The 26,181-nt window shown below is 41.6% G+C and overlaps 1 protein-coding gene and 1 long non-coding RNA gene across 13 annotated transcripts in view; one reads left to right on the top strand and one right to left on the bottom strand.

Moving 5' to 3' along the window:
• The window catches only part of mbnl2 (muscleblind-like splicing regulator 2), a 114,008-nt gene extending 95,631 nt beyond the window's left edge, over positions 1 to 18,377 (bottom strand). For 11 of the 12 annotated variants that reach the window (XM_078221528.1, XM_078221522.1, XM_078221524.1 and 8 more), the window contains exon 1: positions 7,495 to 7,830. The gene's annotated coding sequence lies outside the window, so the exon portion shown is untranslated. Of the gene's footprint in view, positions 1 to 7,494; positions 7,831 to 18,357 lie in introns of those variants that run through there. The other variant, XM_078221515.1, reaches the window with a different exon arrangement.
• LOC144499504 (uncharacterized) lies at positions 8,109 to 20,224 on the top strand. Its single transcript, XR_013498856.1, has 3 exons — positions 8,109 to 8,174; positions 14,126 to 14,295; positions 19,040 to 20,224. It is a non-coding gene; the product is annotated as an uncharacterized LOC144499504 (long non-coding RNA).
• Positions 20,225 to 26,181: the final 5,957 nt, after the last annotated feature.

Here is a 26,181-nt window from a genome sequence, read left to right on the forward strand (position 1 = left end):
GTAGCGACTAGGGGATTTTCTCAGTAATTTCATTGCAATGTTAATGTAAGCCTACTTATGATACTAATAAACTTATATCAATCCACAAGAAACCACCAAGCTGGTTGTGTTGTTTATCGCATTTGAACATGCATTGGTCTGATTAGAATGCATATTTACAAAAGCTGATCAAGTAACAATTAAGTGATAAATATTTCAAAGTTAAGATCTACTCGTTTAGCATTAGGCAGGGATATTCTTCTAATCAATACTTTACATGAGATGCTTTCTGAAGTTGGCTATACAGTATTAGATTTACATGCTATGATTTATTGTAATGATCTGCAATTAATAAAAGCTACATCAATTGAATTTAAAAGCCAACTGTGGTACTTCATTAATAATCTTCCCAAATTGTTACACTGTTTGGTACAAGCTCAGCCCCGAAGGATGTGTCTTAACTGTTACAGTCCCCATGGAGGCCAATGACGTGAAAGAACCAAATGTTCTAAATGATCCCAACAGAAGGAACCAATGGACAAGATTTCACTTTTTAAAACTTTGACAATCAAACCAAAAATCAACATAAATTAAACAGGAAATAACAGGCATATTATACTCAGTAAAAACTATAAATTACACTTAGCAGCCAACACAATGGTGCATCTTACAGATTTCTCAGGTAGCTCATTCTGCATATATAGCATGCATCTCAAAGTCCTTCAAAACACCATCTTCCTCGTGAAGAACTTCAGCTTCTCTTCATTCCAGGTTTTAGCATGACCCTCAGCTGACAGTGGCACACTAGCAACCAGTTTCACAAACACTTGCCTTCACCAAAATAGCACAAGCTTGCAGAACCTCATCAACTCTGCTTACAATGGTTTAGATAGTGTCGCTCGAATGTTATCTTCAAGTAACAGGAACAGTTGCAGCAACAGTGAATTTGCCTATTTCCAGTTCCTGGATTCGGCCTCCATCTTCTTCAATCCACTTGTGCTGACTAAGCTCACAGAGGGCTGTCTTCTGTATGGTTTCAACATGTTGCAGCTTCCCCAGAAATACAAAGTTTCCATTTTAGTTTTCCTAGAAACCTGAAGGTTCAGTTTCCTTTCTAAGGTCGGGTCTGACCCCAAAAATGTTATGAAACCACTGATCCCATCACACTCAAGTGGCAAATCTTGATGCAGGCAGCACCAAAAGTTTAAAGTTTTAAAAGTTTATTATTGTCACAAGTAGACTTGCATTAACACTGCAATGAAGTTACTGTGAAAATCCCCTAGTTGCCACACTCCGGTGCCTGTTCGAGTACACTGAGGGAGAATTTAGCACGGCCAATGCACCTAACCAGCACGTATTTTGAACTGTGGGAGGAAACTGGAGCACCCGGAGGAAATCCACGCAGAAACAGGGAGAACGTGCAGACTCCGCACAGACAGTGACCCAAGCCGGGAATCGAACCCAGATCCCTGGCGCTGTGAGGCAGCAGTGCTGTTCAGTTGCCATGAAATAGTTATTTTCACATTTTGTTCATACCTTTCCCTGTAAGTAAATCTAATGCTGGTGGATTGCTATTCTTCAGAACTGGCTAAACATCACGACTTTAGTTTTCAAATAGATGCACAGGATTGTCTGACAGTACACCTGGTTGTAAATCCCAGTCCTATTACTGCTGTGCTAGTCAGCCGCACATGGTTGATTTGATTCAATTGTTGTTGGATACGAGAATGACCAGCTGTGGAGTTTTAGACACCGCTGCACAATATTGGGAGAATATGTTCTGACAGCATAAGTCACCTCCCAGTATTAGAGTCAGCAAAATAATAAACTTTAATGAGATTTATTAAATCAGCTTACTTAGGTCCCACTCTCCTTTAAAGTAAACCATTCTTTGTTCCAAGACAGCAGTGGCACTGTAATCTGTATCTAAACTGCCTTCTTTTCAGACTATGGCCCTGGATAAAAAGACGATTTTAAATTTGCACCATACCCATCTCCAGGTAGAGAAAAAGGAGCACATCCTCTTAAAATCTGTACAATATTTGAGTTACATAAAATCTTTGCTTCTAGCATATTGTATATTCTATTAATATCACAGACATTTTTTTTTCAATTTTAAAGGGTGATCAGGCAGAAACTGGGCAACTATAGGTCGATGAGCTACAGTAATAGGCAAAATACTCCAGAGGAATCTTTAGACATTCCCTTTTTGACCCACTATATATCCCTCATCTGGGACGGCCAACACAGCTTCTGAAATAGGTGAGTTTTAAAAGTTTGATCAGTTTCTGAAGATGTCACCAGGTTACTGGACGAATGTAACCTGGTGGATATGCTTGAAATTCAAAAAAGCTTTTGATAAAGTACCTCACCAGAGGTTTCTCTGCAAGTTAGAATCCAATGGAGTTAAAGGTAATCTGCTGCAGTGGTTTGAAAATTTAGCTGAATGTCTAGACACAGGAAGCTGTAGTCAATGGACTTGGATTGGTTTGGAGACAGATTATCAATCGTGTCCTACTGGGATTGGTGTTGGGATCTTTAGTTATTCACCATTCTCATTAATGATTAGATGTAGTTGCTGGGATAACGAGTAGGTTTGCATGATCTAAGATTTGAGAGAGTGTTAAGATTGTATAGGATGCTCCACTATTGCAAAATGTATTGGTCCATGCAATGGTCTATACTTGATGAATGATGCTTAATTTAGAAACATGTAGTATTACTCATGTGGGAAGATACAGGAAAACTATACACTTCTCTACCATCCAGATAACATTTACAGCCAGTGGTGAAAGAAAGATCTGGATATTTCAGTGAATCATTATCGAAAGATCATGGCCAATGCTATGAAGTTATAGTTAAAGAAAAACGAGAAATAATTGTGTATTAGACTTTTATCAGCCATCTCAAAACCCATCTAACTGGAGAGGTAGCAAGTCATCCCTGATTCTGAAGAACTGCCTCAGAGACGACACTAAACTTCAAACTTTATAGAACAGGCCTGATGGACCATGGGGTGGTTTGTCCTGTCTGCAATTTTCATTCCTTCATTCGGAAACAAAATTGAAATAACAATACTAATACAGAACCTTTTATACATTGTGCGCGCTATTCTGGTTAAATAAACAAACTCAGAACAGTTGCTGGATAGCTCATATCCCCACGGATAATTAAGTGCAGAAATAGCTCATCAAATTAAGACACAGACAAGGGCGGCACGGTGGTATAGTGGTTAGCACTGCTGCCTCACAGCTTCAGGGAGCCGGTTCGATACTCGGCTTGGGTCACTGCCTGTGTGGAGTCTGCACGTTCTCCCCGTGTCTGCGTGGGTTTCCTCCGGGTGCTCCGGTTTCCTCCCACAGTTCAAAAGACATGCTGGTTAGGTGCATTGGCCGTGCTAAATTCTCCCTCAGTGTCCCCGAACAAGCGCCAGAATGTGGCGACTAGGGGATTTTCACAGTAACTTCATTGCAGTCTTGCACAATGTACTTAAATTTATGTATTGTAAATTGCGGCGTATAAGTCTACATCATTCTTCTGGCTGCAAAAATAATGTTTTTGCATATGATCAATATTTAAATCAACTGCTCAGTACCTTATAACTGGGCGCAAGAGGTCAGTGTTGCAAAGACGGGTAGGAGTTTAGGACACGACCATTCTTTGCTTTGGATGGCCATAGCATTATAAAATGGCAACTACCTGGACCCATACCAACATTTCACTTTCATGGTCAACCCATTTTTGGAGGGGTCTTTTGAGGCTTCCAAGATCGACTAATATCTATGGTAGTGTCATTCACGTTCCCAAAATATCCAAACAACTAAATAATTTGTTTTCTGAAATGCAGTCATTACTGTTTTAGAGTCAAATACAACAGGTCATTTGCACACAGCAAGATCCCACAAACAGCAAGATGAACAACCAGTTAATCTTTTCTGATGGTGTTGGCCGAGGGGGGGGGGGGGGGGAGGAGAAGAGAGAGAGAGAAGAAAAGCATTGTAGGATCTTTGGGATCCATCCAAACAGACAGGTGACCAGGGCCCCGACCTTTTGAATACAAAGCATCCCAATGGTTCACAGCATCTGTACAATCAGACTCCATAGCAATAAATCATTTAAGAATTTTTAATCAACCCTTTGCTGTTCAAAGTCTTGCTGAAGAATTAGAGAAACATGCTGCAATATCTCACTCTGCCTGTTAGGGGATCCCCTATAAACCTGCTGGTGAAATGACTGCAGATTGGTGATCTTTTTAAAAAAAGTACATATAAATAAACCAATGTTAATCTAAATTGATAAAACAATGCTATAGTCTCATTTTAAACAGAAAAACAGAAATCCCATTTGAACAAACTTCAAGAAGCTATCTCAATACTTTGATTTATTATTGTCATATGTATTCATATACAGTGAAAAGTATTCACTTAAAAGTATTCAATACATGCAAAACTAAATTAAATTTGTCAACTGGATTTTAGAGAGACATCTCTGATTGCACCGTGCAATGGTACATCTTTTTCCTCAGTCCTGGGAATCCTCAGCAAGCTAATTTTCCCTCCGTATTTCCACATTCCAATTGGTAGAATATCTACAAGACGGTTATTTTAGAATTCTTAATTGTTAAATCTTGAAAACCAAGAATTATTCCAAGCAGCATTCAAACATCAAACCTCTCTAATTCTACCATAGCTCTCTCATGCTGCAGAATTCAGAAGTTCCCTTTAACAAAGTTCAACTTCTAAAATTAAAAAACATTTTAAAATATTAGACTAATCAGTAATTTTTGCATGTTTTTATCCTTTTTATTAGAATCTTGTAACTATTATATTCCCTGACAAGATTTAGATCAATAACACTACTGTACAATTAGCAAAAGGCTTAACTGACCCCTACTAGAAAAAGGAAATAAATGTTAATTTCCTCCACATATCAATGAAAAATGAACATCGCATTAAAATCCTTACAGCATCTGCGAAGATATTGCTTTATAGAAATTGGTAAAAGAGGTACATTTATGTTACTGTTCTCTGCTGTTTAACTGCCTGCCTTTCATAGAGTTGCAATCCCAAAAGAACTAGTTGTCATCTGCTGTCCTTCAATTAGGCGATGATGTCTACTCAAGTGTCACGAGTTCTACCACGGGTCTTCCTTGTGACTAAACAGGCTACTTCTCCACCCACAGATCTTTGGCCAGATGAGGAAGTTGTCCCATGAGGTAGTGGGATCAGAAGTGCAGGATTTGCTTCCTTTTCTTTTCCCCTGATTAAAGTGTGATGCAACTTGATGGATAGGTTATCATCATTCTGAACGATTGGTAGCAAGTGCCTCCCAGCCATTAAGGTCCATGTTGTCATGCTCCAAGGAGATCTTCGATGTGTCTTTAGAACGTTTTCTTCATCCTCCCTGGAAAGTTCGACATTTGGAAGTTGGGAGAACAGCTGCTGGCGGGGAGATTTTTTTAGCCATCCAGACATGAGTCCAAAGTTGATTTTGCAGGAGTACTTCCCAAATGCTTGCAGAGCTTGTCTCCATATCAACACTAAACTGACTAACATGTACATGATCTAGAGGTTGCAGATGACTGCAGTGTCGTTGCGAACTCTGCACCAGCTTCACAAGTCACTCTCGTACAAGAAATTTGGCCTGTCCTTACGTTTCCAAAACAAAACTCAGCTCAATCCAGACCAGGTCAGCCAAATATTCCGCCACCCATATATGTTGAAGAGACACTCTGGGACATGTTCAGCAATCCCCAAACCATGGCAGCCACCTCTCTCAAAAGTTTTGGGGTGCAGAGCAGTTGTCATCACCACACTCCTATACCACAGACTTCAACTGTGCATCAGCGACACGCACACACACACACACACACATGCGCGCTGGAGAAATTCCGTAAGCAATGCCTCCTCTGCATCCCTCTGATTCAAATCATTTCTGAAATCAGCTTAAAACATGCTGGCTTTAGATTCTGTCTTTAACTGGAACACTTGAATCACGATCAATTTTATATAATTATAGGTTAAACATTGATTGCTTGAACGGAACAATGCAACTTTGTACATTGCTTTACCCTGTTCAGCTCAATCTATTCTCCTGCCAGTGGTAACCTCCTTGCATACTGGATCTTGCAAAATACCTTTTAATGTCGTGTTCCAAATATGTTTGTGTGTTCTCATCCTGGTTTGCAAAGTCTCCCTTATCTTTAAACTTCACTTCAGGATTGGACAATCCATTTGAGTTTGCATTGATGAGGGAGTCATCAACCCAAAATGATAACCGTTTCTCTCTCTCCACAGATGTGCCGCCCCAAGGCGTCAGAAGGAGCAAACCAAGGGAGCATGAAGATGATCAATAGTCAACGTCCTTTCAGTTTCAAATGAATGCAATGAATTAGTGGGGAGACTAAGAATCATAGAATCTGCAATGCAGGAGGCGGCCATTTGGCCCATCAAGCCTGCACCGACAACAATCTCACCCAGGTCCTATCCCATAACCCCACATATTTACCGTGCTAATCCTCCTGACACTAAGGGGCAATTTAGATGGTGAGTCCAAGATGGCGACGGAGCAAGGCGACTTCTTGCAAGCTGTGCCCAGCATACCTTCTAATTCTATCTTTTACTCTCGTTCTATGACATTCTGCACTCTCTCATTTCCCTCTCTATGAACGGTATGCTTTGTCTGTATAGCGTGCAAGAAACAATACTTTTCACTGTATGTTAATACATGTGACAATAATAAATCAAATCCAAGTATGGCCAATCAACCTAACCAGCACATCTTTGGACTGTGGGAGGAAACCGGAGCACCCGGAGGAAACCCACACAGATACAGGAAGAACATGCAAACTCCACAAAGACAGTGACCCAAGGTCAGAATCGAAGCCGGGTCCCTGGCACTGTGAGGCAACATTGCTAACCATTGTGCCGTCCTGCTACCATAAGCATAAAACACAAAACACTGCGGGTGCTGCAAATCTGAAATAAAAACAGGAATGTTGGATAAACTCGGCATATTTGGAGAGAGGAAGAGAATTAACATTTCAAGTAAAGTGACTCTTCTTCAGGGCAAAGAATAGTTGGCAAACTTGTCCAATTTGCCACTACTGGTTGACCTGTAATGAATAATGATTACAGTTCCAGCCTCTCCTTCAAACAAAAAGGCAGCTACTGAATTTCACCGTAAGACAAGTTGAGTTGGAGCAATTTTCCCTTTTTAACCCATCTGGAATTGCACAAACTTGTCAAGAACAAAAAAAAATTAAGGAGAGTGTCCAATTTTTGTCTTAACTCTCTCTTTTGGCGTTGACCTGAGGGTGGGGGAAATCAACACGTACATACACCGTCATTAAGACTTTATAACACAGGGAAGAGATTTAAAAAAGACATTCTAATGTATATTTCTGTCGATAAAACGGTGGACCTTAAATTAGGAACGAGAGAGAAATGAAGATTTTAAAAAAACTAAGCACGTCACAGTCAGTCAACGAGACATCAAAAAATGAACTCAACTTACCGAGACATCGCTCCCACAGATAAAACTCTTCAGTTGATTATGAATATTTATTTAAAGAGAAAATAACTCTCCAGTGGAATTCAAGTGAGGGGGGGAGGGGGGGAGGTATAAACTTTGAGCTGAGGTGGGAAGATCGAGTCGCTGATATTCTTTACCAAATGGATACGAAATAAAAATGCGCAGAGAGAGGGGGGGAATGAGGGAAAGAAAAGAATTGGCGATGTTTGTTTTTAGACGGTAAACATCAGGTGGTGTTGGCAGCGGGAGCAGCGATACCCCTTACCCAGATGTGCAGGCGTCACCGTCAGACGCCCGACTGCGAGGGCGCCGCTCCCGCCCTCAGAGTGATTGACAGCTCCGCCGACCGCACCAACCCGCGGCCAAGAGGTAGGGATGGCCCGACTGCCAGCCAGGCTTCAAACGCTCACCTCACTCATCTCCGCCACCGTATCCTCTCATTATCCCCCATCTACATTGGTCAATATACATCTACATCCATGCTCCTGCTTCATCAGGGCGCTGGCAGCTTTAGATTTGACGCCAATGTGATGGTTTCCCCCCCCCAACTCTCTCTCACTGCGCGGCAACGGGGACTTGGTACACTCCGATGGCCGGGTGGGTGGGAGGCCCGGTCACCATGACAACGAGGCCTAGACTACACTGCAATCTCAGCTAAGCCTGTAAGACAGCAATTCTAATTCTTACCCATGTGTGTTTTTATTTCAAAGATATTGATTTAATTCGCACAACAGCAAAGGGAAAAGTTGTTGATTTTCTTTCTGGAGCCTGTCAATTTCCTATGCGATGCTCACTGCAGTGCAGAAGGAGGCCATTCGGCCCATCGTGACTGCACTGGCTCTCTGAGCAATTTTTAAAATAATATTTATTAATGTCACAAATAGGCTTACATTAACACCTCAATGAAGTTACTGTGAAAATCCCCTAGTCACCACACTCCAGTGCCTGTTTGGGTACACTGAGGGAGAATTTAGCATGGGCAATGCACCTAACCAGCACGTCTTTCAGGCTGTGGGAGGAAACCGGAGCACCCGGAGGAAACCCACGCAGACACGGGGAGAACGTGCAGACTCCACACAGTGACCCAAGCCAGGAATCGAACCTGGGTCCCTGACACTGTGAGACAGTGGTGCTAACGGGGGGGGGAGGGAGGGAGGGGAGGGAGGGGGGGGAGGGGGGGAGGGGGGGGGAGGGGGGGGAGGGGGGGAGGGGGGGGCAGGGGGGAGGAGGGGGGAGGGGGGGGCAGGGGGGAGGAGGGGGGGGGGCGGAGGGGGGGAGGGGGGAGGGGGGGAGGGGGGAGGGGGGGAGGGTTGATTTGAATGTGAAATTGAGGTTACAACCAGATCAACCATGATTTTTTTGAATGGCAGAGCAGGTTTGAGGGGCTGAGTGGCCTACTCCTGCTCCTAATTAATATGTACTCTGTCCAGACCCCTCCTTATTTTGAATAACTCTATCAAATCTTCTCTCAGCCACCTTTATTCCAAGGAAAAGAATCCCAACTTCTCCAATTTTACTGTATAGTTAAAGTTCCTCATCCCTAGAACCATTCTTGTAAACCTCCTCTGCTTATAAGTTACTCTTTACAAGTCCCCATCTTCTTTATTCTTTCATGGGCTGTGGGCATCACTGGCAAGGTCAGCATCTGTTGCCTGTCCCTAATTGCCCTCAAACCAAGTACTTACTAGGCTATTTCAAGGGGCAGCTAAAAGTCAAACACATTACTGAGGGTTTAGTCTATTTAAATTCCACCAGTTGCTATATTGGGTTTTGAATCTGTGAACCCAGAGATTTAGACTCTGGATTACCAGTCCAATGACAATACCACTTCGTCTCTGTCCCTCCACAAACAAAGTATTGCCAAAAAATATAATTTCATTCTAAATGTTAACAAAATATTGAAATGAAATATTCCCTCCAAATATATTGGCTCTTCTCAACTTTTGTTTACTGTAAAAAAAATGTATAGATAATTAAATGTATTGGTCCTTCCAAATAGATTTTAATCGGTTCTGATGTAAGCTCTCGGACACGAAACGTTAACTCTGTTTTTCTCTCTCTGCAGATGCTTCCCAACCTGAGTATTTCCAGCATCTTCAGTTTTATTTCAAATTTTCAAACATTGACAGAATTTTGTTTTTAGATTTCCTGTTGGTTCTTCTAATTTTTTTTGCTGCAAATAATTAAGTTTCTTGGAATAGGGTGGCTGTTGTCTTATCCTCTGTTCTAAAAGCTGATCCATATCCTCCACTGGTGAAATTCTACTTTTGTTTTCCTAAACAAAAACATGAGACATAGGCGGCACAGTGGCACAATGGTTAGCACCACTACCTCACAGTGCCAGGGACCCAGGTTCAATTCTGGCCTTGGGTCACTGTCTGTGTGGAGTCTACACGTTCTCCCCGTCTCTGTGTGCGTCGGTTTCCTCCCACAGTCTGAAAGGCATGCTGGTTAGGTGCATTAGCCATGCTACATTCTCCCTCAGTGTACCTGAACAGGTGCCAGAGTGAAAAAACATCAGCAGGCTCCCACAATTTCAGTCTGCACCAGATCGATGAGCTGCAGCTTGAAGATATTTCAATTGCAGCTCGTAGGGGCAGGGATCACCCAGCTCAAGAGCAAATCTCTAGCTGTACCTGGGCGCGCATGAAGGCAAGGTGGACGATAACTGAGGAGGCCCCTAATCACATTGAGATGTGAAGTTCCTGCATTTACTAAAGATTGATTTTTTTTCTCCCGGAGGAAAATTCAGCTTTCGGAATTTTCTCAGTAATATCTGTCAATTTCCAAAAAATGGTTTGATTTTACTGAAAAACCACGATATAAAATATATATACAGCCACATATCAGTGAGGGTTGCCAGTTCTTGATTCAACATTTGCCAAGAATTCTTTTTCAGTTTTAGACAGCTTTCTGTATGGAAATATTTCAGCTAATTTAGATGACAAAGACCACATATCAACATAGATGGCACAGTGGTTAGCACTGCTGCCTCACAGCGCCAGGGACCCGGGTTTAATTCTTGGCTTGGGTCACCGTCTGTGTGGAGTTTGCACGTTCTCCCCGTGTCTGTGTGGGTTTCCTCCGGGTGCTCCGGTTTCCTCCCACAGTCTGAAAGACGTGCTGGTTAGGTGCATTGGCCGTGCTAAATTCTCCCTCAGTGTACCTGAACAGGCGCCAGAGTGTGACGACTAGAGGATTTTCACAGTAACTTCATTGCAGTGTTAATGTAAGCCTACTTGTAACACGAATAAATAAACTAAAAAAAGACATGCCTGAAGGGTCGTTGGAAAACAAAAATAAAAATTATGAATTGTTTGCAGCCTCCTCACTGCTTTTTCTGAAACTTTATCCTTAACTTTTGACAATGTAAATTAGCCATAATCAACCAGTACTTTGAAATACATAAAGACAATGGCCTAGATTTGCCAATCATACTGATCTCATGGTAACCTATTTAACATTGATGATTTACTGTGACAATCGCAATTAGAAAACCCCTCCTTGGTTTTCTGATCAGGACTGTGACAATAAACCTTGGGCTCATTTATTTGTATTTGAACCTTTTAATTTAAAATGTACTCTCCTTAATATAAAAAAACACTTTCTAAGGCTGGGTGCGTGTTTGACTAGAAAGAACGGTATATAACAATGATGAGGGAAGTTCAGGAGTTGTTAGGGTACTAGTGGTGGATAATTCACTATGGGGGCTAATCCATGTAGTCATTGTACCAGATCAGGCATCTGAATATGGTGTAGGAAGCCAGCTCTAGTTGGATGTATTCTTGAAGATTTCATTGCATGACTTCCAACTGCAACCGTTTGGTCAAAAACTATTTTTTTCCCCAATCTCCCACTTTTGTTTTGGAACAACTGATTCATGAAAGCATTCCCCTATTATTTTCTTCCCAGTTCACTCCCAGCAGTGTCCAGGAGATTGATCCTTTATTCCTGGAGGGTTGGCCTTTAATAATGAGAAAGAGAAGTAATATGAAAAGGCCATGATATGCTTTGATCGCAGTGCTTATCCTTGAAGACTAACAAGATCATTCAAAAATCTGCAATCCATGACCCATGATATTAAAGTCCATCATACTCATAATGCCCTGAAGTCCTTCCAGCCACTGCTGGGTAACATGTTAAGTTCCCTCTTAGTCTTTGGTATCATTGTATGATGATACTGTGCCTTTAAGAAATACATATTTATCTGATGTTTCTCATAAGAAGCAGTGTTTTGTTGCAAGGAGTCAATTTGTATGAAAAAGCACACAGCTCCATGCTGAGACTGAAGGATAATAACTCATTTTAGCTAATGGTGTGTTTGTCTAAACAAAGTTAATGCATTTGTGTTTACTTGGTTTTTCCCCTGGGGTTTCAGAGTAGGGTTTTGATTAGGTTGATTAACAGGGAACGAGTCATGTGCTAGTGGGAGGAGCTAAATTTGCAGGGAAGATACCAAGTTTCTCTTTTATTTTTAAAAACAAGCAGTTTGTACTGCCTGGTTTCGAAAGAAGCAAAGGAAGTCTCTCTGTCTCTCTCCAGAAACGCCCTGAGAACTCTAGGACTGGCAACCTAAGTCCAAGCACATAAACCTGTGTTTTGCTAACTGATTTTGAAGAGGGGTTTTAAGTCTGTAAGAGGAATATTGCTTGAATTGGAACTCATAGGGATAGGTTAGCAGCTAAGAATTGTATCTTGACATGTTTAAGTATTGTTCAATTGTTAAATGTTAAGCTAATTCATTTGTTATAGTTAAACTGTGTTGTTAAATAAAATTTGTTTTAATAAAAGCTTCCCATTTTGTCAATAGATTGATTTCTTTTCACCTGCATAACAAAATGACAAATTCTCAAGTTACACATTTCAAAAACATGCATTGTTATTTTGGTGATGGTGATTCATCACCGTCAGAATTTCTCCCATTGTCTGAAAAACAACATTTTGTAAGCCTCTTAGTGTCAAACCGTAGTTAGGTCACATGTCCATTAGAAAACATACTACACCTTCCCAGGCTTGTACCATGAAGAGTTCCAGAAGTGGCTGGAGGGACATTCTTTCTAGGCAAATTCAAACATGGCTGGGGCACATAGAGAATGCATTCTAACCATTGACCTCAGCAACCTCCTGAGCATAAAGCTAAGAAAATATGCAAAAGAATGCTCATTCCTGGTCCAATTTCAAGTTATTTCTAATCCCGCCATCACCTCACCCCTCCTTATCTCTATCTCTGTGTGCACCTCCAGCCCTACAACACCCAACCCTGTGAATTCTTAACTTCTCCAATTTTATCTGCTTGCGCATCCCTGATTTCCATTGCTCCATCATTGGCACCCTTGCCTTTAGCTGCTCGGGCTCTAAATTCTGGAATTGTATCCCTAAATCTCTCTGCTCCTCTGCCTTTTCCTCTTCCTCTAAGATGCTCCTTAAAATCTACCTCTAAGACCAAGCCCTTGGTTATTTATCCTAATGTCTCCTTGCATGCGGGCTGGTGAGCTCAGATGGCGAGATGACTAGTGTGTGGTTTAGAATAACACCAACAACCAACATTTAATTCCTGTTCTGGCTGAAGTAGACTTGGGACGTGCCTCCTTACCTGACCTATGCTTGATGTGGAGTGGTGCCCTCAAGCCATGCAGCCTCTATAGTCAACGGAGATGCCTACAGTCTCTTGTGGATTATGGCTAATTACCTACCAATCTCCTAATGTAGCTCGGTGTCAAATTTTGTTTGATAAAGAGCCTTGGAATATTTTACCACATCGAAGTGCTATATAAATGCATTCTTGTTGTATTAAGTTTGATTATTGACACATAGGTTTTACGGCCTCACTCATCCTGAAACCGTAACATCCTGCCCGAGGTTAATGGACCATTCCACGGTCCATTTCTTGCCCGCTGCAATTCCTGTGGTGGGTGGGACAGTAAAATTCCAGCCTTAGAGTTCAATTTTAATCTAACTTACATGATGGGAACCCCAAGGGATGATGTGAAATGCTAATTTTACAATATTACACATCGTCTTCAATGGAGAGTAAAATCAGGGTTGAGTAAAACTAACATTGCAGCCAATTGGCAGGATGGATTAAAATTGCCCCATTGGATGGTGTATGAAATCAGCATTCCATCTGATCCTGTGGGTTTCTAACCAAATGAGTTGGGTTAAAATTCCTCCCATACCATTCTCCTTATTAACGTTGCATCAGGTTAATGAAGAATTAATTAAACCAAGAGGAAGCTGCGCTTGATTTTTCATGGTGTGGAGCGATGCCAAAAGCATGGGTTCAATTCTCATACTGACTGAGGTTATTCATGAAGGCCTCGCCTTCTTAACCTAGCCCCTTGCCTGAGGTGTGGTGATCCTCAGGTCAAATCACCACCAGTCAGCTCTCCCCCTCAAAGAGGTGATCTGGCACAATGGAAACTCTACAGCTATTCTCCATCCTCCTCCTCCAGAGACTCTAATATCTCTCTTTATGAGGAATTTAGATTGGATCTTGTGCATAATGCTGCAGATTCCTAGGTTATTTTACCCTGATTCTAGAAAGAATGTGAATCAAATGCTTTTAAAATGTAACTCTGCACAATGCTGACTTACTCCCTTTGTCTTCTTCCAGAGAAATATTCACCGCCAACTTGTCGACTGCTGATTTGCAATGTTGAAGCAGCCACCTTAGACACTAAACAGAACCCTAGAACAGAGCCATGTGATGTACAGGCTCAGCCATTACTTACTTCTACCTCTGTATCTGTCTTTGTGACATTAGCCATTGTGGACTGGGAATCAGTGAGTGAATTAGCAAACAATTGTAAACAAAATGCTCATGCTTTATAATACAGATTAAACATTTCTCTTTTACACTGATTTTAAAAGTGAGGGTGGATCTTATCAACTCTGATTGATCGTGTTTTTAAAGTCTTTAGTTTTGTCCTGAAACATTTTCAAAAAGTATTTCAGTTCCATTTTCCTAAAACAAGCATCTGGCAAGAACTCTCCCAGAATCAATCAACTCTAATCCATACAATGGGGCATAGAGTGGCTAAGTAGAGAAGAAAATGGTTTGATGTGTATTTAATGATTATTTTATCTGGCATGCTTTGTGTGAATTTGCAGGAGGTTAGCTGTCTATTATAAAAACATGCAGAGAGTCTGCAGTGACTGGTGTTTGCTTGCATTTCTGCATGATACCAGTGGGCAAAAACGTTAAGTTTAGGCTTATTTATTATTGTCACAATACATTAACACTGCAATGAAGTTACGGTGAAAATCCCCTAGTCGCCACACTCCGGCACCTGTTCGAGTACACTGAGGGAGAATTTAGCACGGCCAATGCACCGAACCAGCATGTCTTTGGACTGTGGGAGGAAACCGGAGCACCCGGAGGAAACCCACACAGACACGGGGAGAATATGCAGACTCCGCACAGACAGTGACCCAAGCCAGGAATCGAACCCGGGTCCCTCGCGCTGTGAGGCAGCAGTGCCAAACACTGTGCCACCCTACTGTGCCACCATGCCGCACAAATGAACTTTAAATTCTTGGGTCAGGACAAAAAAGAGTCCAAGTGCTTATGACCACTTTTAAGCCATCAATATTGGAGTTGAAAATAATCTTATATTTCATGTGATGGATATTTGTTCAAATGGGAAATAAATTACCTGAAAACAGATTTTTCAAAAGGTTAAGGCACCATGTTGAACAACATTATGGATCAGTACAGTGGGTGTCAATTTCGGCAAGCTGCCGCTGTCTTTCTAGATACTGATCAAATGCTCAGTCATTGCAAAAATTCTATTCCGTCACTTCCATTTAATTGATTACAATTCAGGTTTATGATGTGTTTATCCACTAGATCAATAATATTTTCAAAGAAGTCTATGAAAGCTTCTTATCTATAAGTCATATTGACATTGAGAAACGGCTTGCCATCCTTGTGTGTCAGGAGATTTATTTGCCAATAACTACTATTAGCAATATTCCCCACTAAGCATCCATCTGACAACTCATCGCTCACAACACTAAGTACACAACTTGGCACATGCCTCTCTAATGAATCTGCTGCTCCAGATATGAGGCTTATTAAATAGTCAGCCTTCCATATTCCATTCCATCATTCAAACACATCAATTAAATAGTTAAAGTAATGTTTGTAATCTATAAACTCAATGGATTGAAAATCAGCAGGTGCTGTGTAAGCCGGGTGTCTCACTCTAACAGCTTACTGCCCAGACTGGGTTATACGAGGCAAAAGTGGCAGCCAATTTGCAGACAATGAGGTTCCACAAGCAGTGATGTGATAAATGATCAGTTGATATGTTTTTGATGGTGTTATTTGACGGTTAAGCGTTGTACGGGGCTTCGGAAACCTTCCCCTGTTCTTCTTCAAGTAGTTTCACGAGATCCATTAAATCAGGCAAATGGGGCCTGTGTTCAAATGGATCTGCTGTTGTGGGCTGTGACTATACATGATGAATTTCATAATTCCTCCTGTGCTATTCAAATTGTGTGCTGGTTAAATCTGCCCATTTATGATGAAAGAAGTGGGAAATATACCAATAATAACTGTTAAAGTTGTTAATAAGGGATAGTCCAGCAATAGACAAGAGTCAATATGGCAGGATTCAATTTCTTCTGGCAGATTAAGTTGGGCAGGTAGAAGATGCAGTAAATATTCCTCTATAATGATGTATATGGTCTCTTCACATATCAACAACTAACGTTGTCAGCAATTCCAAATATACTAATCACTGAAAGTAATGCTGCAATTTTTATATGGTAATGCCAAATAACAAGCAAACAAAGCACTGGAATTAATTTCTAGGGGAGTAGAATTGAAAAGTCTAAAATTTATGTTACACTGGTATTGAACCATGGTTAGAACTCACTTGGCGTACTGTGTACATCACTAATTCACATATTATACAAAAGATATAAGGGCACCAGAGAAGATGCAAATAAGATTTACAAGAATGATACCAGAACTGCGAGGTTGTGCATATCAGGAAAGATTAACACAGGCTCAGACGCCTTTCTGTAGAAAGGAGAAGGCCGTGGGGTTGGGGGTGGTGAAGTGGTTCATTAGGGTAGATGCAGAGAAGATTGGGGGAGCTGCAGATAGAGGGGAGATTGCCAGAGGATACAGCAGGATATAGACATGCTGGAGACTTGGGCGGAGGAGTGGCAAATGGAATTTAATCCAGACAAATGCATTATGGCAGGGCTAATGCAGAAGAGAAGTATACTGTAAATGGCAGAACCCTGAGAAGCATTAACATACAAAGGGATCTAGGCATACAGGTCCACAGATCCCTGAAAGTGGATAAGGTTTTCAAGAAGGCATGTGGCATGCTTGCCTTCATCAGTCAGGACATCGGGTATAGAAATTGGTCAGTGATGTTATAGCTATATAGAACTTTAGTTAGGCCACATTTGTAATATTGTGTACAGTTTTGGTCGTCACACTACCAGAAGGATGTGGAGGCTTTGGTTTGGGTATGGAAACGGTTTACCAAGATGTTGGAGGGTATTAGCTATAAGGAAAGATTGAACAAACTTGGTTTGTTTTCATTTGAACATTGGAGGCTGAGGGGCGACTTGATAGAAGTTTACAAAATTATGAGAGGCATGGATATGATGGATAGTTGGAGTCTTTTTCCCAAGGTAGAAATGTCAATTACTTGGGGACTTGGGTTTAAAGTAAAAGGGAGCGGTCAGGGACGTGGGCTGGGCAGTGCCCGGGCAACCCAGTACTGCCAAATTGCCACAGCTAGGTTGGCAAGAGGGGGGGATCTTTGGCTTACAAGTGGGGGTGGTTCTCTGCCAGTCGGAGGGGGAGGGTGCTGTACAGGTGTCTAAAGATCGGGGTGCCCTTTAAAAATGGTGCCCCGAGCTTGGAGAAGCCATCCTTGCCAGCGTCTTTAGGTCCCATACATCTCTTTTACAGCCGGAATCTTCCCAAACTCCCACAACGGGTGGTGTGGCTGTGATCCCCATTTTTAGTTTGAATTCAACAAATTGGAGCCCTCCAATCAATTGGCCCTCCAACACTGACAGCGAGCCTGCTGTCGCTGTGGGGAAAATCACAATGAATGACAGTTTCCCATGCAACCTGTCTGAAATTTATCAACCTTGTTTCTCTCTCCTCAAATGCTGAGTATGTCTAGAATCATCTGTTTTTAATCTCCAATGATTTGTCACAATTATCTAGCTCCAGTCCCTTGGAGCTAGATGACATCTGACATCTTGCAGGTTGTCTGGTACATGGCAGAGGTTCAGATTTCCTTTTTGATTTCCTTTTTGCAAAATGGTTACAGACTGAAATATTGTTTGATAATTATGTTGTTCCATGTGTAAACTATTACGGGCGCAAATTTAAAAGACACAGAAGTTGACATGAGAAGCATTATTTCATCATTTTGACCTTTTCAAAAAAGTTGATTCAGTGTCTTCATAGATCAAGTGCCGCTCTGCAATTTACTACTCAAAGTATTACATTTTTTGCGACGTTTCTCAGCCATCTTCATGTAGTTTTTATATGTGATTTTCCTTTATATTATTGTTTCATTCTGGCTTCAGCAATGTCAGGATAAATTCAACACTAAATTTTTACTATAATACTATAGATAATGTCCTAAATTGCATAACACTCGAGGTAGATGACCTAAAGCTGGAGTATAGGTAAAAGGTGAAGTTGCCATAGTCCCAGATTGGCTCCAATGTGACAGTTGCATTTTATGTCATGACATACCTAAGCTGATCTGTCTACATGGCATACAAAATTTGACACCACAGACTGCTAGACTGCGTGTCTAGGTGAAGAGAGCACATAGACTTTCCAGCCCCTCCTGCCAGTGAGATCCTCCGGTCCTGCCTCTTTCTTCGGAAGGAACTCTTCAAATGCAGTCAATAAAAATATAACAAAACTTACTCCAACTTATAAATCAAAGAAAGGGTTTAATAAAGAAACATCATTACTCCAAACTTGGGGCCTTGACCTGGGCCAATCCAAGTTCCCCACAATTCCCAACAAGATCTTATTTATACTGAGTCAACTGGTCAGCTGACCCATCACATCATTCTGTAATTGGTTCCATGGTTTACTGGGTCAGCTGACCCTTCCAGCTTATTACCATTGGTCACAATACAAAGTTGTCACCGGTTACATTCTAACACTGCCAAAGTCAGTGGTGATTTAAATGGCTTGTTGCATCCACTGCAGAGGTGGGGGTGGGGGAAGGCTTCACCCTGGCAATAGAGTGGACACTCAAACTTAGAATATAGTCCTACTGTCATGGGGAAGTTATACTCACTGGGACTATTCAAGCACCATTGTTACTGGCCCTGGTGTCCATAACCTAACAACAATAGTAAAGAAGAGGAGTGGGAATTTTGTATTAAAGACAGGAGAGCTACTAGTCCTTTGTGAGATTAGGTCCACTAAAGCCTGTCTAACCGAGATCATTTGATTCAGAACAGCTTAAAATGGTTCGCTTTAGTTTCCTATTTTAATGTGTATTTTCATATTTTTGAGGATTACTTTATTCTGGACACAACCGAATGGAAGAAGAAGACAGGGCCAGCCAAAGAAGACCTGGCAAAGTATATTTAAGATGGACCTTCTAGAGCGGGACACCACCTGGGTTGGAATGAAAGAGATTATTGCGAAGGCCAGTGGCAGAGTCTTGCTGCCCATTGTGCCACATGAGACTGGCAGAGCTAGGTCTAAGTAAGTTAAGAGTCATAGAGTCATAGAGGTTTACAGCATGGAAACAGGCCCTTCAGCCCAACTTGTCCATGCCGCCCCTTTTATAAACCACTAAGCTAGTCCCAATTGCCCACATTTGGTCCAAATCCCTCTATACCCATCTTACCATGTAACTGTCTAAATGCTTTTTACCTGCCTCTACTACTACCTCTGGCAGCTTGTTTCAGACACTCACCACTCTCTGTGTGAAAAAATTGCTCCTCTGAACCCTTTTGTATCTCTCCCCTCTCACCTTAAACCTATGACTTCTAGTTTTAGACTCCCCTACCTTTGGGAAAAGACATCGACTATCTAGCTGATCTATGCCCCTCATTATTTTATAAACCTCTATACAATCACCCCTAAGCCTTCTACGCTCCAGAGAAAAAAGTCCCAGTCTATCCAGCCTCTCCTTATAACTCAAACCATCAAGTCCCGGTAGCATCCTAGTAAATATTTTTGCACCTTTCTAGTTTATATCCTTTCTATAATAGGGTGACCAGAACTGTACACAGTATTCCAAGTGTGGCCTTACCAATGTCTTGTACAACTTCAACAAGACATCCCAACTCCTGTATTCAATTACAACTTCAAAAAGATGTCCCACCTCCTGTATTCAATTAAGTTGGTCTTTAAGATAAATGTATCTCTAAATCATTTCAAATTACTTTCAGAAGTAAATGTTAACAATCGGAAGATTTCAATGATTCAATACTGATGTATTGTTAGTTTTTTCATTACACCTCTAATGGCACTTCTACAGTTTTATGTCATTCCACCAGGGTCATCAAGGGAAGCATTCTGCAGCATATTTAAATATGACCCTCATTTAGTAAAAATGGTTTTACTTGTGTATTTGCTTATTTATCATTTGAAGCAGCAAAACAATTTCAAACGTGGTAAATTGTTTCCTATCATTATACACATGAGAATCTTGTCACTTCACAGATTAAACTTTTGTTCTGTTTTCCCAAACTGGAGAAATGTCTATTGTTATCAAAAGTACCATCACCAGATTGCTAAAAAAAAAAGAAATGTCTGTTGTTTTTGGCTGTATGGATAACTGACCAAATCTTGATGTTTTTTGGATGGCATTAGAAATTGTAGAATAACTAGACTTGGAGTTCAGATTAAGCAAGTAAGTTTATTTATTAGTCACAGGTAGTCTTACATTAACACTGCAATGAAGTTACTGTGAAAATCCCCGAGTCACCACACTCCGGTGCCAGTTCGGGTACAGTGAGGGAGAATTTGGCATGTCACTTCAACTAATCTGCACATCTTTGGACTGTGGTAGGAAACGGGAGCACCCGAAGGAAACCCACGCAGACACAGGGAAAATGTGCAAACTCCACACAGACAGTGACCCAAGCCAGGAATTGAACCTGGGTCCCTGGCGCTGTGAGGCAGCAGTGCTAACCACTGTGCCCACTGTGCTGGATTTGGATTTGAGGGAGGAACATTGGTTAGGACTATTTTTCTTTGAAAGATCTGGTATGTGCCTGTGATCGTGCAGATTCAGTTCACCTTTGAGGTACCCTCAGTTCTGTACTGGAGGGTCAGCCTTGTTTAACTCAAGTTCTTACATGAGTATCGAACCCACATCTTCCACCTCAGTTGAGATCTCTGACAACTGAACCAAGGTAACGTTTATTATTAAGGAAAGAAGAAAAGAACTTGCATTTACATATTGCCTTTTACAGGTCATCCCGAACCACTCTAGATCCAATATAGTATTTTTGAGGTGCAATCACTGTTGTAATATAGGAAACATGACAGTCAATTTGTGAACAGCAAGCTCCCATAAACAGCAAGCTCCCATAAACAGCAATGTTTCTTTTTCACTAATGTTGGCCCTAGGGATAAATATTGGCCAAGACATGGGGGAGAATTCCCCTACTCTTTGTAAAATGCCATGGGATCTTTTCCATCATGTGGAGATGCCGGCGTTGGACTGGGGTAAGCACAGTAAGAAGTCTCACAACACCAGGTTAAAGTCCAACAGGTTTATTTGGTAGCAAATACCATAAGCTTTCGGAGCAGAGCTCCTTCGTCAGATGGAGTGGATATCTGAACAGATATCCACTCCATCTGACGAAGGAGCTCTGCTCCGAAAGCTTATGGTATTTGCTACCAAACAAACCTGTTGGACTTTAACCTGGTGTTGTGAGACTTCTTACTGATCTTTTCCATCCACATGACAGGGCAGATAGATTTTGTGTCTAAGTCTCTAGAGTAGGACTCAAATCCACAACCTTCTGATTCAAAAGGTCGGAATGCTACCCACTGAGTCCCTGCTGGTACTTCGGGATTTCAGTAACTACAATATTTTCATCACGATACATCAAATGTGGTAGAGCCAATAAACATTCAAAATAACACTGTTTTATGTCCACATTAAATTATCTTCCTCCTCATATATTCCCTAATCTAAAACAGTAGGATTTCAGAACACACCACTATATACATTCAATTTATCAAAAGCTTTGCTCATGAAAGCCTTAGGCTATTGAAGCAAAAGCCTCAGTGTTCCTGCTTGGAAGTTGATGAATTATTAAGGCTACCTGGGCTTATGTGTGAGGGCATGTTGAATACACTCAGCATTAGCGCCAACACCCTACAAAAGAACTCATGTCAATTTGCCCTCAAGGGAACAAAAGTTTTTTTTTCCCCTTTCCTGCTGCATACACTGACACCATTATTCCTGGCCCGAAAGGAGATGTTTGGGTTATTACTCTTCAATCGCACCTGGAGACTGCAATGTTGCAAGAGACTGCGATTGATTTTATGCACATAATTTATATTATGTAATTACACTGCACTCACTACATTTTGCGAAGAGACATAAATTTGTGCTATGTAACTACCTTCAACTCAATGCATTTTGCAGAAATAACTCTGGTTCGATCAAGAGACTTTGCTGTAGTTTTGGTCATGAGATCTGTTTGCTGTAGTTCATGGAGGCTCTTTTAAATGGATCCTGTAAACTGTTTGCTCTACCACTGTATTTAAATAACTAAGAAAATAGACTTTGACATTACTGTCATTTTGTTTCTTTCCAACCCAGTCTTGTTGTTTTAAAACATTCAGAGTGTAGAATAGATTGGTTATTGGCTGGATAACAGTAAACAGAGAGAAGGCATAAATGGGTCTTTTTCTGATCGGCAGGATGTTTTGGGTGGTGTGCCACAGGAATCAGTGCTGGGGCCTCAACTTTTTACAATCTATATAAATGACTTGGATGAAGGGGATGAAGGTATGGTTACGAAATTTGCCGATGACACAAAGATAAGTTGGAAAGTAAATTGTGAAGATAATATAAGGAAACTATAAAGGAATATGGCCATTCACTCCAGCAGGACTCTCTGATCCCATTGGCGGCGCCCTCCCTGCCGTGGGTTTCCCAGTGGTGTGGGGTGGCTTCAATGGGAATTCCCATTGACAGTGGTGGGACCAGAGGATCTCGCCACCAGCGAATGGTGCATTGCCTCCTGCCACCGAGAAAAACACTGAGGAGAGGTGGGAGAATCTCACCCGTTATTTAAATTGTGAGAGATTTCAGAGCCCTGACATTCAGAGGGATCTGGGTGTCCTGGTGCATGAATCACAAAAGGCTAGTATGCAGGTCCAGTAAATAATTAGGGAAGCTAATAGAATGTCATTGTTTATTATGAAGGAACTTGATTATAAAAGTAGGGAGGTTATGCTTCAGTTGTGCAGGGTGCTGGTGAGAGCACATCTGGAGTATTGTGTACAGAATTGGTCTCCTTATTCAAGAAAGGTGCAAATGCATTAGAAGCAGTTCAGAGAATGTTTACTAAACTAATACTTGGAATGGGAATGTTGTCTTATGAGGGAAGGTTGGACAGACTCAGCTTGTATTCACTGGAGTTTAGAAGGGTAAAAGGTGACTTGATTGATTCCTGAGGGGTATTGACAGGGTGGATGTGGAAAGGGTGTTTCCTCTTGTGGGAGAATTTAGAACTAGGGGTCACTGTTTAAAAAAAAGTGGTCATCCATTGAAGACAGAGATGAGGAGAATTTATTTCTCTTAAGAGGGCATGAGTCTTTGGAAATCTCTTCCTCAAAAGGCATTGGAAGTAAAGTCTTAGAATGTTTTTAAGACAGAACTAGGTAGATTCTTATTAACAAGGGAATGAAAGGTTATGGGGGTAAGCAGGAAGGTGGAGTTGAGGTTACAATCAGATCATCCATAATTTTATTGAATGACGGAACAGGCTCAAAGGGCCGAGTGGCCTACTCCTGCTCCTACTTTGCATGTTCGTATCTCACTGCTGTTAGTGGGATCTTTTTGTGCTCAGACAGAATACCAAGTTTCCTACATTACAACAGTCACGACACTTGAAAAAGTACTTAATTGACTTAAGATCAAATCGGGATGTCCTGAGATTGAGAAAAGTGTCTTGGAGGAATGCCAGGCTCTTTCTATCCCAACAGTAGGACAGGAAACACATTCATAGGAGACAGATACTCCATGTTAACTTAATATTGAAATTACTGCTCCTGTTAGGCAGAAATGAAAAACATACTGTAAAGTTATCCAGAGGTTTCCAGATAAAAATTCCAGCCCATTTACTAACAGTTCTCTGTGACTTTGACTGTAGCTGCCTTTGGTGTAGTGATGCTACTGAGTCTAAGGACCAAATTGTTCCATATCTTTGTTTCTGCACCAATAGGAGGCTTCTAGAAATGCCCAGCTTTTGTCATGTTCCTGCTATTGAGGAGCAACAGGAAATGCTGGTGGTGCAGAGTTTTCCAAAGCTGTGCCCATATTGCTTCCAGTCAGACATAGTTGACAACACCAGCAAATAGTCCATTAAAAGATTTACTTAAGGTAATGTTTCGTATAGTGAACCTGGACATTTTCCAGTTGAGACAGTTGTTGATGTTAAGTTGTTAGTTCTGTGCCAATTTTCTTATTGAAATAGGGAAGCCGCTTATGAACAAAGAACAAAGAAAATTTGAGCACAGGAACAGGCTCTCCGGCCCTCCAAGCCTGCACCAACCATGAAGCCCGACTAAACTAAAACCCCTTACCCTTCCAGGGACCATACCCCTCTATTCCCATCCTATTCATGTATTTGTCAAGACACCCCTTAAAAGTCACTGTCGTATCTGCTTCCACTCCCTCCCCCGGCAACGAGTTCCAGGCACCCTCCACCCTCTGTGTAAAAAACTTGCCTCGTACATCTCCTTTAAACCTTGCCCCTCAAACCTTAAACTTATACCCCCTAGTAAATGACTCTTCCACCCTGGGAAAAAGCTTCTGACTATCCACTCATAATCTTGTAGACTTCTATCAGGTCGCCCCTCAACCTCCGTTGTTCCAGTGAGAACAAACCAAGTTTCTCCAACCTCTTCTCATAGCTAAATCTCTAAATCTAAATCTCCTCATAGCTTATCTCTAAAACTTTAACCTGGGTGGGCATGCATGAGGATGAGCCTCAGGGAGAGAATACCAGCTGATCCCAGTGGGACCAGATTGTGGTCTCTTTCTTAAAACTTCCACTGACCGCTGACTATATCCATGTTCCATACTGTGTCCCTGTGACTGACAGCTCATGCCATCTGCTGCCACCTGGCCAGACTGCAACGCTGATCTGAAACTTGGCAATGGATATTAAAAATGTCTTCATCTGCGTTTGGGAATTGCTCTTTTTTTTGAACACATCGAATAGTAACCTTACATTAACAGCCCGGAATTTGCTATTTACGGGGATGAGGGTTTTGGCTGCCTATGAGCAGAGGCAGGGTGGGAGATAGATGGGAGTCAGGGTTTTTGTGCGTCTGTGATCGGTTAATTCAGCTAGTATAATGGATTATAGCACTGTTCTTTTGCTTCTCATTGCAGCATTTTTTTGTGAAATACGTTTGGATAGTCTGCATAACTCCACCGCAGAACATTTTGCAAACAAGCTGCTTTATCATTCTGAATCCTCCCATTACTGCTGTGCACTGCTGCTTATATGAGCTCTGCTGCTACTGGTGCCATTTAAGTGGCCCAACAGCATATTGAGTTGGGGGCTGGGGGGTGGGGGGGGGGGGTGGGGTGGGGGGGAATGCTTCCAGATTGGCAGTGAATTGGATTATTTCCCTCATCTTTCAACTCCGATTATCCTTACGCTTGAAATCCTGGAAGTGCGGGCTGTCAACGGGGTAATGCTCTGTTAGTTGTTGTTGCATGGGCTTTGGATTATAACTGAAAGCAAGTCTTGCTGCAGTTATATCGGGCTTTGGTGAAGCCACATGTTGAGCACTGTGTCCTGCCTTGGCCCCTTTGCATGAGATGCTGTGCACAAAAGTTCACTAGATTTATTTGTGGGATGAGAGGGGTCCCAATGAGATGATATTGAGTTGAATGGGCCTACACTCTTTGTTTGAAGTTTAGAAGGATGAGCAATAATCTCATTGAAACGCATAACCTTCTTAGAGGACCTGACAGGGTAGATGCTAAGAGGCTGTTTCCTCTTGTTGGAGAGTCTAGAATAGGGGTTGTAGCTTCAGAATAAGGAATTGACTATTTAGGAATGAGATGAGGAGCAATATTTGTTAGTCACTACCCTAGAAGTTTGTGAATACTCAGTAAATGAATATGTTCAAGACTGAGATAAATAGACTTTTGGGCAGTAAGGGAATTGAGGGGTATGGGGATTGTGGGAGTAGTTGGAGTTGAGGTAGAAGATCAGCCATTGTCATGTTGAGTGACACAGTAGGCTGGACAGGCTATTGGCTGATTTCTGCTATATTTGTTAATGTTCTTAAGTGGGAATCAGACTTAGTTGTTTGTTATATATTTCAAAGGGGTTGCAGGTTGCTTTAAGAGCTGATCACATGATTTGATGGTGATGTCATTAGGGTGTTTGCAGAGGCTGCTGTTTTACTTTCAGTTTGTACTTGTGCAGAGCAGA

Source organism: Mustelus asterias, chromosome 10, assembly GCF_964213995.1.
Source record: "Mustelus asterias chromosome 10, sMusAst1.hap1.1, whole genome shotgun sequence".
NCBI lineage: Eukaryota > Metazoa > Chordata > Chondrichthyes > Carcharhiniformes > Triakidae > Mustelus > Mustelus asterias.